Below are 14,068 nucleotides of genomic sequence, written 5' to 3' on the forward strand. Positions count from 1 at the left end.
CGAAAAAATGTATCTAAATGTTGTTTTTTTTAAGTGAAGCATCCACGTTTTTATCATCACAACACAGTGGATTCACATAGTCACCATAAATGAATAAGTAGTAAGCTTTCAAAAAAAGTGAGCGTGATGTTGTTGAATTCGCTTTCAATCCAGGGCAGTAGACAGTCCTGCACTATATATATTTGTTATAGTTAGGGATAAGAGTGGGAATTGTGGAAACTCTGACATAGGCTCAGATTTTCCGACCCGTTGGGGGATGGGGTTTTCCCCACAAGTTTATCGTTTTGTGACAAAACGATATTTCTGCAGGCGGGCTCAAATATATCAATGGACACTAAAATAAATAATTTACAACATTCACATATTTTTTTGTTTACTTTAAGTTGAAGATTTAATACAATTTAAAATCGCAAATGCAGAACTCTTTCTCTGCAGTGTTAAGTGCCCCACACACACCGGCTTCTTTTACCACGACGGCACCGCACGCACGTGCTAGATACGCAAGGGGGATTCAAATTGAACTTCAATTGTCCAAAACTGTTAAACACATAAAGCACACAATAATTTATCAGGATACCACAACTTCCTTGAATTTCAAATGATTGTTTTAGCTAGCGATCAATGTTTGTTTGCAGCCAGGCTAGCAAAAAAAAATGGTAGCAGGAAATACATTACCGATCAAATAAAAACCAATGCGAAACTGTGTCTAAACATTTGTCTAATAGCGTGGGTTATTCAAATCCCACTTACCTGTTTCCCGCTGTCTGACTCGATATCCTTTTCACCGCACGACGCTTGAAAACCGTTGTTTCCCGCCGTCAATGATTGCCTGCTTTGCCGCTCATCTAGCTCCTCCCGATAGAAACGTACCTGACGTATTTACGTACGCTACGTGAAATGAGAACCATGCAGACTCAATCATTCATACACACTCTGGGATGTTTGGTGAGCAAATATGAGCTCTACACCAACACTGACATATAACATGACACTGTAAAGTGTATGAGTTGGTAACTAAAAAGTGTAATTAGGTGTTAATGTACTCTGTAGTGTTGAAAAAATTAATCTGTATACTAAAAATCTGAAAAAATAACACTAAAAAATTTGCTGTGTATCTTTGTCTTTGTTGTAACTGTGGTCAAGGATACCTTGTGCCCAAAATGTTATTGTGCCTGGGTAATTTGTTCTCTTAATAAAGAGTTGAAAACTATTTCTTTCACATTTTAACATATTATTTACACTTTTTACACTTGACGGCTGCACCTACAACTGAGCTATGAATAGGTCAGAAAAGAAGATTGCGTATCTGCTCCTACACTTCTGTAAAATCAAGAAAGCCACACTTTCAACCGCTGATTGTCAGTTGTCTGTATTTACATATTGACATAAACATATTTACATGATATGAACCATACCTTCTACGTTTTGTATTTGACAACATTGAAAACGAAATTAAACACAAGATAAAATGTAGTTTTCAAGATAAAACTAGTTTTTAAAGGGAATAATGTACAGAAAAAAACTAATGTTGGGAATCAACTCAAAGTAAGAGTTAAGTTTGGACACAATTTAGTGTTAAAAAAACAACACTGAGAATTTCAGTTATGTAACATTATTCCAGAGTTAAAATAGTAACACTTTAAATAGTGTTGATTTAACACTGGGCTGATGAGAATTATATAAACACTGGCAAAGTGTTAAAATAGACACTATGGGAGTTAAATTAGAATTGCTGATTTTGCTGTGTACCTGGTCATGCTCTTTGGTCTCTGAAACACTCCCTATGTGTTCCAGGCGTTTGCCAATAACATCTTCCCTGACATGCTGCATTACGCTTCGTTGTAAAAGTGGTCGGTCAAATCAACCGTATTTGCTTAAACCAGGGGTCTGCACCCGGAGGCTCCAGAGTCACATGTGGCTCTCTGACTGAAGAAAAACAAGTGTTTTTAATTCAAAGAAATATTTTTCCTATTTTTTGGACTACACAGGACAGCACGAAATACAACAGACTGATAAGTCAAAGTTTACTCAACTTATTCAGAAACAGTTGAAGCCAGACCTGTGCCACTCTCCTAACTACAATACCCATAATGCTTCATTAATCCATCAAGCAGTGTAGCTTAGTATTTTACCAAATTCCTACGGTGGCCCAGAAGGTTCACAACACAACACATTAACTTACCAAACAAAACATTAACTCACAACACAACACATTAATTTACCCCACAACACATTAAGTCACAACACAACACATTAACTTACCCCACAACACATTAACTCACAACACAACACATTAACTCACAACACATTAACTCACAACACAATAACTCACAACACAACACATTAACTCACAACACATTAACTCACACCACAATACATTAACTCAGAACGGAAGTAAAGCTGCAATGGAAGTGCTTTTATTCTGAAATTTCAACTGGCTGAGCGGCTAACTACCTAATAGAAAGTAACGTCACAGTGAGCTGTGGAGGGAGCATGTTTTTTCTACAAGAGAAGCTAGCGGCAGTGTTGCCAGATTGCAAATTTAGACCCAAAACCGCCCAATCAAAAATGCATAACTTGGACAGGTTTTTTCCAGCTCATGAATATATAATAGCGGACTACGTTAGGCCATGTGGCTGTTGGAGTTCTCTGTACTGAAGCTCTGTAAACGGCAGAGAAGGACCGGGCTATGTCATCTAACCTGTTGTTGGGGGAGTGCAACGCCCCGCCTCTTAGAAATTGTTTTCTTTAAAACTTCATACCACTGCCCTATGTGGGAGGAGCTACCAGCTAAAGTTATGGTCGCTACATGGACCGGTGTCTGTCTATCAATGCCTGGTAGTGTTGAACCTTTCCTGCGCAATGATTTCTCTTTTTCCCTTTCCGACCGTGGTCGAAAAAGGCAGGGAGATTTTTCCAGGGCAGAAGGTGGATCCTGCTTCGGGTTTCACTTTCCCGGTCGGACCCTCATCCTCCAGAAAGAGCTAATAAAGACTCTATGACAGTTGTTCTGGGGGATGGGGAGACTTCTCTTTATTATGGTTCTCCTTCCTCTGAACACACACAATGTAAACGCACACTCCTCAGCTCAGCACTCACACCCCTCTCTGTCGCTGCACGTGCTCTGCTCCTCTCCTTTCTTCAGCTCCCTCCTCTCACACACCCACTCGGTCCCCAACACACACACACACCCACACCCTCCCAGTCCCTGCACTCGCTCCTCTCCTTTCTTTCGCTCCCTCTTCCTCTCACACACGCACGCGGTCCCCAACACTTGACACGACAAATGTGGAGAGATCGCACTGTCAGGCTTTAAAGAACACAATTCCTAAGAGGCGTGGCGTTGCACTCCCTCAACAGGTTAGATGACAGAGCCTGGTCCATCTCTGCCGTTCACGGAGCTTCAGTACAGAGAACTCCAACAGCCACACGGCCTAGCCGCTATTAAATATTCATGAGTGGGAAAAAACCCGCCGAACCGACCCTAAAACCTCCCAAATTATGCATTTTTGACCGCAAATTTAGACCCTAAACCGCCAAATCTTGCAACACTGCTGCTAGCTTCTCTTGTAGAAAAAACATGCTCCCTCCACAGCTCACTGTGACGTTACTTTCTGTTAGGTAGTTAGCCACTCAGCCTGTTGAAATTTCAGAATAAAAGCACTTCCATTGCAGCTTCACTTCCGTTGTGAGTTAATGTGTTTTGTTGTGAGTTAATGTGTTGTGTTGTGAGTTATTGTGTTGTGAGTTAATGTGTTGAGGGGTGAGTTAATGCGATGTATTGTGAGTTAATTGTGAGGTAAGTTAATGTGTTGTGTTGTGACCCTTCTGGGCCATCGTAAATTCCAAAGTTTTTTGGGAATTTTTAGTAAAAAACTTCTTCTTGAAAGAAAAACAACTTCGAAATAACGAACTCAAAAATGAATGTATAGTATGAAAGTAAAGGGTATATTTCTCTCTATAAATGTTATAAAAAAAGATTAGTCCACAAAATAAGATATTATGTGGGATTTTCCAACAACAACACAGCAAAGATAGGCCATGTTTTTTGCTCAGGGCAGGTAGAAAATCGTGTCACATGATCCTGAGTAGGGTTGTAGAAAACAAATAAGAAAATAAAACGCAGCCATACCCCAATTTTTTTTGAATTTTTTACTTATCCTGTCCAAGGCCTCTTGTGTGCGCGCAAAGGGTGCGCCACCTTTACCCGACTGGGCTGGGATAGGCTCCAGTAACCATGTGACCCCAAAAAGCATTAAGTGGGTTTGGCAGATGGATGGAGTTATATGTCACAGAGCAGACTTAGCATACACAGCTACAAAGACAAACAGAGTTATTAAAAGAAGTTAGCTAATAAAAAAAGGTTTTCAGATTAACAAAAGATTATCCTCTATTAAAAAATAGTATAGATTTTAGCCCGTGTATGTGTATATTTGAAACAAGGAGAGACATGAAATCCTACCACAATCAAAGTCTTTTAGTGTCACCAAGTTTCAGGCATTAGAGGGATTGTTCAATAATAGATAAGGCCTAATGGGTTCTTTGCTGCTGCTTCTAGCTGTGTTTGACATGTGTGATAATGACTGTAAAAGAGAGGCAAGAGCACAAGATATATGGTTAATATCCTATTTTAGTGCTGAGGAAGCCCCTCTTTTTCATGGTGTTTTACAGAACATGTATACTTTTGGATTTCCAATTTGAAATCAAGGCTTTAAAATCTTTAGAATCAGAGTTAAAAAGCACATTTTTTACTGTTATTTATTGTTATGCTATTTATGCCTTGATTTTTGTTGAGGATCTGTCAGGGCATCGATCAAAATGAAGGTTATTTTCAAAAGTTCAAAATGGAAAAGAGGTGTTCCCTGTGAAACATTAAATCCTAGACCTTCCCGTTTCCTTTTATTCTTTCTTGCCCTTTCAAGTTAAAGTGCTTTTGGAATGTCTTACTAACACTTATTTTTTGCAAATGAAACACGTTGTGAAGTTGATTGATTTTCTGCCAATGTTTCCTGTCTGTGTACTTGAGATAAGGGGAGGTGGTTGTTAAACATTGTTGACAATTCAGAAGGCACGGGCTGCGATTAAGGTGAGGCAGTATAAACAGATCTACACTAATAGGGCCATCCCTCTGAGACTGCAGTGAACTGAAAAACTGAGATAACCACAGACCTAAACCTGCTGGAATTTTGCAACAAAATGACTGGCAAATGAATGATGAGCTGTCTGATGAACTGTCATCTATTTCAGTGTGGAAATGAGATGATTATTTATATTACAACTGTTACTATCACCAACTGAACAAATCAAGCTGCTTTCTGGCCTTTTTTTTCAATTGTAAATTAAAATACACCCGCTTTGCAGTCAGTTCAGATTCAGTGGATTCCTGTTCTAAATCACACCTATCCCTCAGAACAAACATAGATTTTCATCAAGACAAAAAAAAAAAAAGAAATCAAAGAAATAGAAATATCTTTATTGTCATTGTACATGTACAACGAAATTACAGTGCAATTTTTCCGGTGGAATAATAAAAAAGTCAAATTAAAATAAAAAACGAAAACTGCGAAATAAGACAATATAAGATAAAAAAAATATAAAAAGGAGGTTACATCTTGTCAAGTTATTGCACGCTTCCCTAATAAATTAACTTTATTTAGCAGCGTTTAAGGCCACGATGGCTCTTGGATAGAAGCTATTTTTTAATCTGTTTGTCCTTGTTTTAATTGCCCTGTATCTTCTGCCTGAAGGCAGCAGTTCAAACAGAGAATGTCTGGGGTGTGATTGATCCAGCAGAATGTTCTGAGCCTTTTTTAGGCAGCGGGAACTGTACAGTTCTTCCAGGGATGGGAGAGGGCAGCCGATGATCTTCTGGGCTCTCGTGGTGACTCTCTGGAGAGCTTTCCTAGCCGCAGCTGTGCAACTGGCAAACCAGGCACAGAGACGGTAAGTTAAAATACTCTCTATTGAGCAGCGGTAGAATGACACTAACAGTTTCTCACTCAGTTTGTTTTTCTTTAAAAGACTGAGAAAGTACAGTCTCTGTTGGGCCTTCTTCACCAGAGCAGAGGTGTTGGCGCTCCAGGTCAGGTCCTGCTTAATGGGCTCAATCGCCCAGGAGCTTGAAAGCGGCCACCCTCTCCACACAATCTCCACCAATAAACAGTGGCTGAATGTCTGTTTTGTTCCTCCTGTAGTCCACCACCAGTTCCTTGGTCTTTGTTGTGTTGAGGGTGAGATTGTTTTTTCCACACCAGACACACAGCCGCTCCACCTCATCCCGGTAAGCAGACTCATCATTTCCAGAGATAAGCCCCACCACTGTGGTGTCATCAGCAAACTTAATGATGGTATTGCTGGAGTGGGTGGAGGTGCAGACTTGTGTGTAGAGGGTGTAGAGCAGGGGGCTCAGCACACAGCCCTGTGGGGAGCCAGTGCTGAGGGTGAGAGCTGTCAACATGTGGGACCCTACTCTAACCCTCTGGGGGCGGGCTGTCAAGAAGTCCAAAATCCAGAGGCATGTGGAGGTGGGGAGTCCAAGGACCTCTAGTTTGGAAACAAGTCTGTGAGGAAGGATGGTATTAAAGGCGGAACTGAAATCCACAAACAGCAGCCTCACATAGCTCCCCGGCTGCTCCAGATGGGACAAAGCAGTGTGGAGAGTGGTGGTGATGGCATCTTCTGTGGACCTGTTAGCCCTGTATGCAAACTGGTAGCTGTCAAGTGTTGATGGAAGGCATGAGGTAATGTGGTTACGTACCAGTTTCTCAAAGCATTTTGTGATAATCGGGGTCAGGGCGACGGGTCTATAGTCCTTAAGGCCTTTGATTGCAGGTGTTTTGGGCAGAGGGACTATAGTTGAGGATTTAAGGCAGGGTGGGACAATGGACTGATGTAAGGACCGATTGAAGATCTTAGTGAAGACCCCCGCCAGCTGGTCCGCGCAGTCCTTCAGCACCTGTCCAGTGATGCCATCAGGTCCGACAGCCTTCCTCGGGTTCACAGACCTCAGCGTGCGCCTCACCTCATGTTCCTCCACCCTGAGGGAGGGGCCGTTGTTGGCTGATGCCTGTAATGCAGCTGTCTCTGGTGGCTCCGCCTCGAAGCGGGCAAAGAAGAGGTAAAGCTCCTCTGCCAGTGAATGTAGCATCTCTAATGTAGCATGTAAGCTTAGTTTGAAGTGTCCACAGTTGGTTGCTTCTGTGGCACTGTTATGGACTGGTAGCCAGTCTGGGGTGCTCTCCCTGACACGTTCTGCTTGTTTTGTTTTCGGTTTTCACTCTGATCTTGTGCAGGTATTCCAGAAAGCAGGTTATGCTAGTTACAACTGTAAGTTTGAGGCTAAGGAAGTTAATCCATTTTGTTTCAATCATTTTATTGTTATAAAAAAGAGAATATCTGCAGGCTCAAACTTGGACATATGAGAGTTCAAGAAGTTCAATAAATGACGATGGAAAAACATTTAACTGAATTTGAGTAATATGACATTTAGTTAGATAAATATGTAAATTTGAGTTGTAAAAAATATTGAGTTGGGTAGACGTAATAAATTAGGTTGAAAAAAATTTAACTCAATTACTTGTTACCAATTGAAGTAATTCATTTAAGTTGGCTAAGTTTATACATATACATACATACATACTGAAGGAATTTATATTTTTTGGTAATTTCATTAGGGTTGTCAGTCTTAAATTTTTATTACAGTGAAGATAAGTCATTTGCTGAAGTGTGTGCTTTAACATCCTTTCAACTCTGAAGTTGCTTCCTATAGTTGCATATGTGAGAGGTGTCAGGAATGCAGCTACAATCTCAACCCCCTTCAGGAGAAAACAGTCTTTGATCTTCTGAGGCCATTTGGTTGTAGGTCTGACTTGGATCATAAATCAATCATCTCTGAAACTGATTTGCATCCCTGGGAATCGCCACAGGCATCTGCTCCCGTGTGGGGAACAAAGGTGTATTGTCTACTGTATGTTAAGAAGATCCGGCCACACGTGGGGGCCACCTAGGGAGCCATTTGGTTGCGGGACCATGTCAGTCTGGGAGGTGACTTCAGACGCGGGAAAACGGATGCTGACTCCTAACATGGACTGACAGAAGTGGGCAGGCTCCCTGCCAGCCAATCTCTAGCGACCAGAGGCGGAGATTCGGCGGCCATCTTGCTCCCGGGGGAGGATGTTCTGACCACATGCTTAAAAGTCTGAACTCAAGGAATTTTCCTGTGTCTCCAGACAAGCTGCATGTGAATTCGGAATGTAACCTCTTGCGTATTGCAGGCCTTGAATTTGGACACCCAGATCGATCTGTTTTTACTCTGTTTTTAGAAATATTGTTAGGGAATAAATTTGTTAAACTTAATCCGGCCGAATCCCGTGGTTTTCTTCTTCTCGACTTTATTGAACATGCAACAAGGAAAGTAATCTCAAAGCGACAGATTATTTTTTCCAACATTAATTGGTGACCCCTGAACGTGAAAAGTGGGGAAGAAACGCGGAAGCGCAACGCGGGTAAGAGGACCGATAGTGGTTTATTATGAGATTTCTGAGACTTTCGGCGAAAAGTCGGTGACGCTCCCCCCACGTGCATGACTTCCCTCGAGGCCTCACAAACAAAAGGTAAAGCAGGAACCTGTTCGTAAATTCTGCATATTGTTTACGTTATTCTTTTAGTGAATAACTCAAATTGTGGGGAAGTGAAGTATGTGGACGGCATAGCGCACCTGTATAAGTTTTGTGGTTCACCCTCCTGAAACAGCAAATTGGACTGAGGAAATTTATGAAAATTAGAGCTGAGCAAATTGTGCAGGTTTTGTGTCTGTTTAGCCTGTCAAAGTTGAATAAACACTAAATTGGGAGCGTGTGATATTTGGATTACGTTAAAAATTTAGTAGGTTTTGCGTCTGTTTGAGCCTGTACGAAATCCCGTACGAAAACAACAGTGTTACTATAGGAACTAATTTTGCGCGTTTCGGAAAAACCAGGAAGGCAGCGAACCTTCACAAATTATTTTTAATGCGTAGAGAAACCACAGAGAGATTCACAATAAAAATGAAAGGTGCACTAGACAGAAGAAATGAGGAAACCGGTGAATTTTGTTTTGACGACAGACGACGCTGACGACTTGACTTGACAACAGCGGTGAAAATGGCTTGAATGAGAATGAATGGAATGAAATGTATGCGATTTTGGAAAGAATGGGATGAAAATGTTTGAAATCTGTGTATTTTAACTGTATTTTCCACATTTCCCTGTGTATTGTCTGCTCTACGGACGCAGCCATCTTGTTCATCATGTTTACATCGAACGGACCAATGACGGGACGTTTTACTTGTTTTTGAATGTGTAGACGACTGTGATTGGTTTTGTCTGTACCACGTGGTAAGCGTGACGGAGTCCTAGCCAAAATGGCGACGGTGGCTATGATTGGCTTTGTTTGTACCATGTGGTCGGCGAGACGCGTCCCTGACGACCAAATATGACGGAACGTGCTGAAATTTTTCATGAGGAACATTTGAAGAGTTTGGGATGTAATTTGCGGTAAAATCATGGTGGGGATCGTCGTTATCGAGCGTGGTAATGACCTCGGTTGTAAGACAGCGTTGAAAAACAACTTCCAGTGGGTTTTCGGTTCGCCGAAAAAGGTTTTTATGTTGCACAGCGCCTCCGACGGGAGCCTCTGCCGCAACGGCGAGATCAACGTGCATGGTTGCAGGGTCTAATACATTTGGGGTAAAATAATTTTGTAATTATTTCGGTTTTCTTGTGAATACATGTCTCTAATTTGTTTGTATGTCCTAATAACCGCGATTAAGTTCAGTTTTGTTCGAAGAAGTATTATTGGCATTTTTAATTTGTTTAATTTAGTTTTTCTGTTTTTTTTTATCTTGTGCACTGCTGTTTGAATGAGAAGCGAATGAGTGGCGGTTTTGTTTGTTTGAATCATAATCAATAGTATTTGAAAATTGTTATCAGAATGGGGAAAAGGACGAGGTAAAGGAAAGGGAAACATGGTTTTTGAGGATTTGGAAGGATGTTGCAATGTAGAGACAAGAAATGTAAGGTGACAAGCAGGAGAAATTAAAAGGCATTGTAAGTAAAATGGAGGGTCTGTGGGCATGGAAAGGTGTGGTATGAAAGTGCAGGGTATGGTAGAACAGGAGAAGAGGGAACATGAATGTTAAAACGCTAGTTATGAACGATTCATTTCAGTGAAATGGTTTATTTTTGTTTATGTGTAAGGTACCTAATTTGTTGTGTTATGTCTTTTGCAAAAACGGTTAAAAGTTATTGTCTTTGTATTGATTGTCTGTGTTTTAGAGTGTGAATTGTGTTTTTGGTTAAATAAGGAAAAGCTTAAATTGTGGGATTTTGTTGCTTTTAGTACTTCTCCAAATTCTTTTTGTAGGGCAGCAAGTCCTTAATGGTAAGTAAGAACAATTTGTCTTTGTTTTTTTGATTAAGAGTGAATGAAAAGCTGCCAGAATGCATGTAAGACAATATCTTTTCCAAAGACTTTGCTCCAGGTCCGTCATTTCGGACAAAGAAAATTTTAGGGATTTTTCCCTTTGCTGGTTTTCATTACTGATCAACTGACGGTGTTGGAGACGGTGAAGACTGAACATGACTAATACATTTCTAAATCTCTTTCCAAGCAGAAGAGCATCCCCCCCCCACCCCGAGATCTCATAAAACTTTAGGCAGAAAACCCCCCTCTGTTTTGTGGAGACAGCAGTAATGACGTGTCATGCTCAGCCATTCGGAGACCAAAACAGGAGGACGGGTGGAAAAATCCTGGGAGAAGCAGGCCACCCAGGGGACCCCAGCAGCAGTTGGAAATGGCATCTATGGCGCTCTGAACCCTGACAGCCCACAACGAGGTGCCCAACAGCAGAATGTACAGACGAAGAGGCAAAGGGTCTGGAGGAAAAATGAACAGTACCCATGACCACTCCAAGCCCTCCTCCACCGTGGCGAGGACCACAGGGGTGGCAAGTCGGACAACACCACTTGATGCAGGAGCCATTGTCTTTTCCAAGCTCAAAGGTAACCACTTTGAGTCTACTGGACACTCTACCTGCTCTGACAAATGAACAAATGACTCCTCAAAACCTGCAAAAGACCATCCGACTGACTTTTGACCAGATGGTGGAACATTCATGCGTGCGTTCACCAAACACGCCTGTGAATCTGTTGGGATGGGACAGTCTTGTCAAAACAGGAGACAGCAGACTGGATGCCATGCCGGACTCCACAGCCGACCCCCACTGCAGACATGTAAAGGGCCCTGAAACGCCAGGTGGTTTCGTTAATTTCAGGTTTGAAGCCTGGACTCCTGTGTTTGAAGCCTCCGAATGGTCTGACCTGTACCTCCATTATGACAGAGAGCATGATTAACAGTAAGAAGTATTTCAGCAGGTAGAAGACCACACGTGGCATTTGAACTACACTGACATATTAACCCTGAGGGCGAGCGGCTTATTGTGCATTCATACACTCACAAATGCAATGATGCTAGCTGTCAGACACAGCTGTATCTCACATAGGATTAGACTAAGCAGGACATTAACAACACATTGGTTAAATTGTGTTTTTTCAGGTGTTCACTTTCCTCCCTCAATAAAAATGTACAGGTTAATTTTGCCGTTCAACAACTGAGCAGAGAGGAGACGGCTCATGAAGATGCAGAGGTGATGTTAAAACGCTCTCTGATGCTTCATGGTCCACAGGTTTAGTTGATGTTGGTTCATTCTTCATCGTCCCCCCGGTGGTGATTCAGGTAACTACAGGAGCACAGATTTTTAGATCTCAGTTCAGCTGATTGAATGATGCAGATGAAGGAAACTCAGTCTGGGCTGTAGAACTATAGTGTCATTGAATATTCGTATTCTTCATAGTTTACTTTAGGAAAGCGGTTTTAAAAGCTGATGGATCGTATGGCATATAATTTAAGCTAATGTTAATTTAAGTTGATGACGTCACCATTATTATAAAACCTATCCGTCCCTGATCCATATTGCATGCTGTCACCTTTAACCTCACAAGGTGTTTGTTGCTATTGACTTAGCACACGTTTTCTTTTAATGGAATCATTACATAAAAATAGCAGACCATTGTTCGCATTATAGTACAGAGGGGTTCATAAAATCCTTGCATTTTTAATCACTGTTTAAAGTCTCTCTGACAGAACATTATGCTATAAGAGGTTTGTGTTTTGCTAATGTAGGTTAATGACATCTGCCTGCAATTAATGAAAGATCTTCTGTTGCAGTTGTATTATTTCTTCTTGTGACCTTGCCTTTTACAGGAGCGTGGACAGGACGCCTCTTCACCTTATCGATGCACCAAACTGTTTATTGTTTTTGTGTTCTTGCTTTGCATTTAATTCGTTTTATGTGTTTGTCCTGGAGCTTAGCCCCAGGCCAAGAGAGGGAGGTAGACAAAAGAGGTCTTAATGATAAAAAGGAGGACAATATTTTATTATTATCATTGTTGTTTAAATGCATTTGTCTAGAAAGAATGTTTAAATAGTAACACAGATTGACCATTTTTAAAATTTTAAAGCTTTGTGTGTCTGTTCATCTGATTTTCTCTCATCCACAGCAAGGATGAGTAGGTTCTATGACTGGGTCATTAGACAACAGCCCATAATAAACTTCTTTCTTTTTCTTGAATTTGTATTTTCCCCACTTGTGTTCTTCATAAAACAGCACGAGGGGAAGCAGACCTTTGAGAAGAGAAATGTGGTGGACCTTTTCCATCATATTTCTCTTACTGCGCATGCGTAAATTGATTCTTGTCTCATTGTCTTTTGTGTTCTATTGTTTTTTATTTTTTAATTTCCTGACCCTAACACTAACAAAAACTTAGACCCACAGCAGAATCATCTTGGCAGAACAGTACCACAGCAGTGGACACCCCAAGTCCTTTTGCAGCCGTTCTGTTGTATCAGATGTGTCACATCTCTAATAACAGGCTTATTGAGAAGTCCATAGGAGGCCAGGTCCAAGCTTGCCAGAGCTTGTGGGACATGCAGAAGGAGGACGCGAGTGTTCGAGGCCCGGAATGACCTTTTTTGGACTTTGTTACATTTTATAAAATTGCTTACTGTTATGTTTGACAACTTTCTTTTCTCTTTTCATCGTCTGTGTGATTTTGTTCTGCTTTAACATTTCTCAATTCCCCCCCCCCCCCCCCCCCCCCCCTTAATTCCAGGTGTTCCTTTTCCTTACAGGAAGTGCTATTTTATTGTCTTTGTATCTTTTAATTTTTAGAATAATTAGAATTTTTATTTGTGCATTTTCTTTATTTACTATTTTTTGTCTTGTTCTTTGTAAACGCCAATGTGCCAAAGATCCAATGAAGCATGAGTATCCCTAGGGACGGTCGCCGATGGGGCTCGGGGCCTTAGCATGCATTTTTCCTGTCCAACTGAATGTTTCTTAAAGATCATTAATTCAAGCTCCACAGGTTTTTCGCTGCTAAACTCATAAACGGATCATCAACACCTTTGAAATGCACATTGGTTCTGTTTATATATTGTGAGGGCTCGAGACCACAGCTGTTTTGATTGCATGATGTGATGATGTGTTTTTATTTTTTGTGTGACCTCACTTCGTGAGGTCAAAAGAGGGAAACTGAAGGAATTTATATTTTTTGGTAATTTCATTAGGGTTGTCAGTCTTAAATTTTTATTACAGTGAAGATAAGTCATTTGCTGAAGTGTGTGCTTTAACATCCTTTCAACTCTGAAGTTGCTTCCTATAGTTGCATATGTGAGAGGTGTCAGGAATGCAGCTACAATCTCAACCCCCTTCAGGAGAAAACAGTCTTTGATCTTCTGAGGCCATTTGGTTGTAGGTCTGACTTGGATCATAAATCAATCATCTCTGAAACTGATTTGCATCCCTGGGAATCGCCACAGGCATCTGCTCCCGTGTGGGGAACAAAGGTGTATTGTCTACTGTATGTTAAGAAGATCCGGCCACACGTGGGGGCCACCTAGGGAGCCATTTGGTTGCGGGACCATGTCAGTCTGGGAGGTGACTTCAGACGCGGGAAAACGGATGCTGACT

Source organism: Oryzias latipes, chromosome 16 (genome assembly GCF_002234675.1).
Source record: "Oryzias latipes chromosome 16, ASM223467v1".
In the NCBI taxonomy this organism is placed as follows: Eukaryota; Metazoa; Chordata; class Actinopteri; order Beloniformes; family Adrianichthyidae; genus Oryzias; species Oryzias latipes.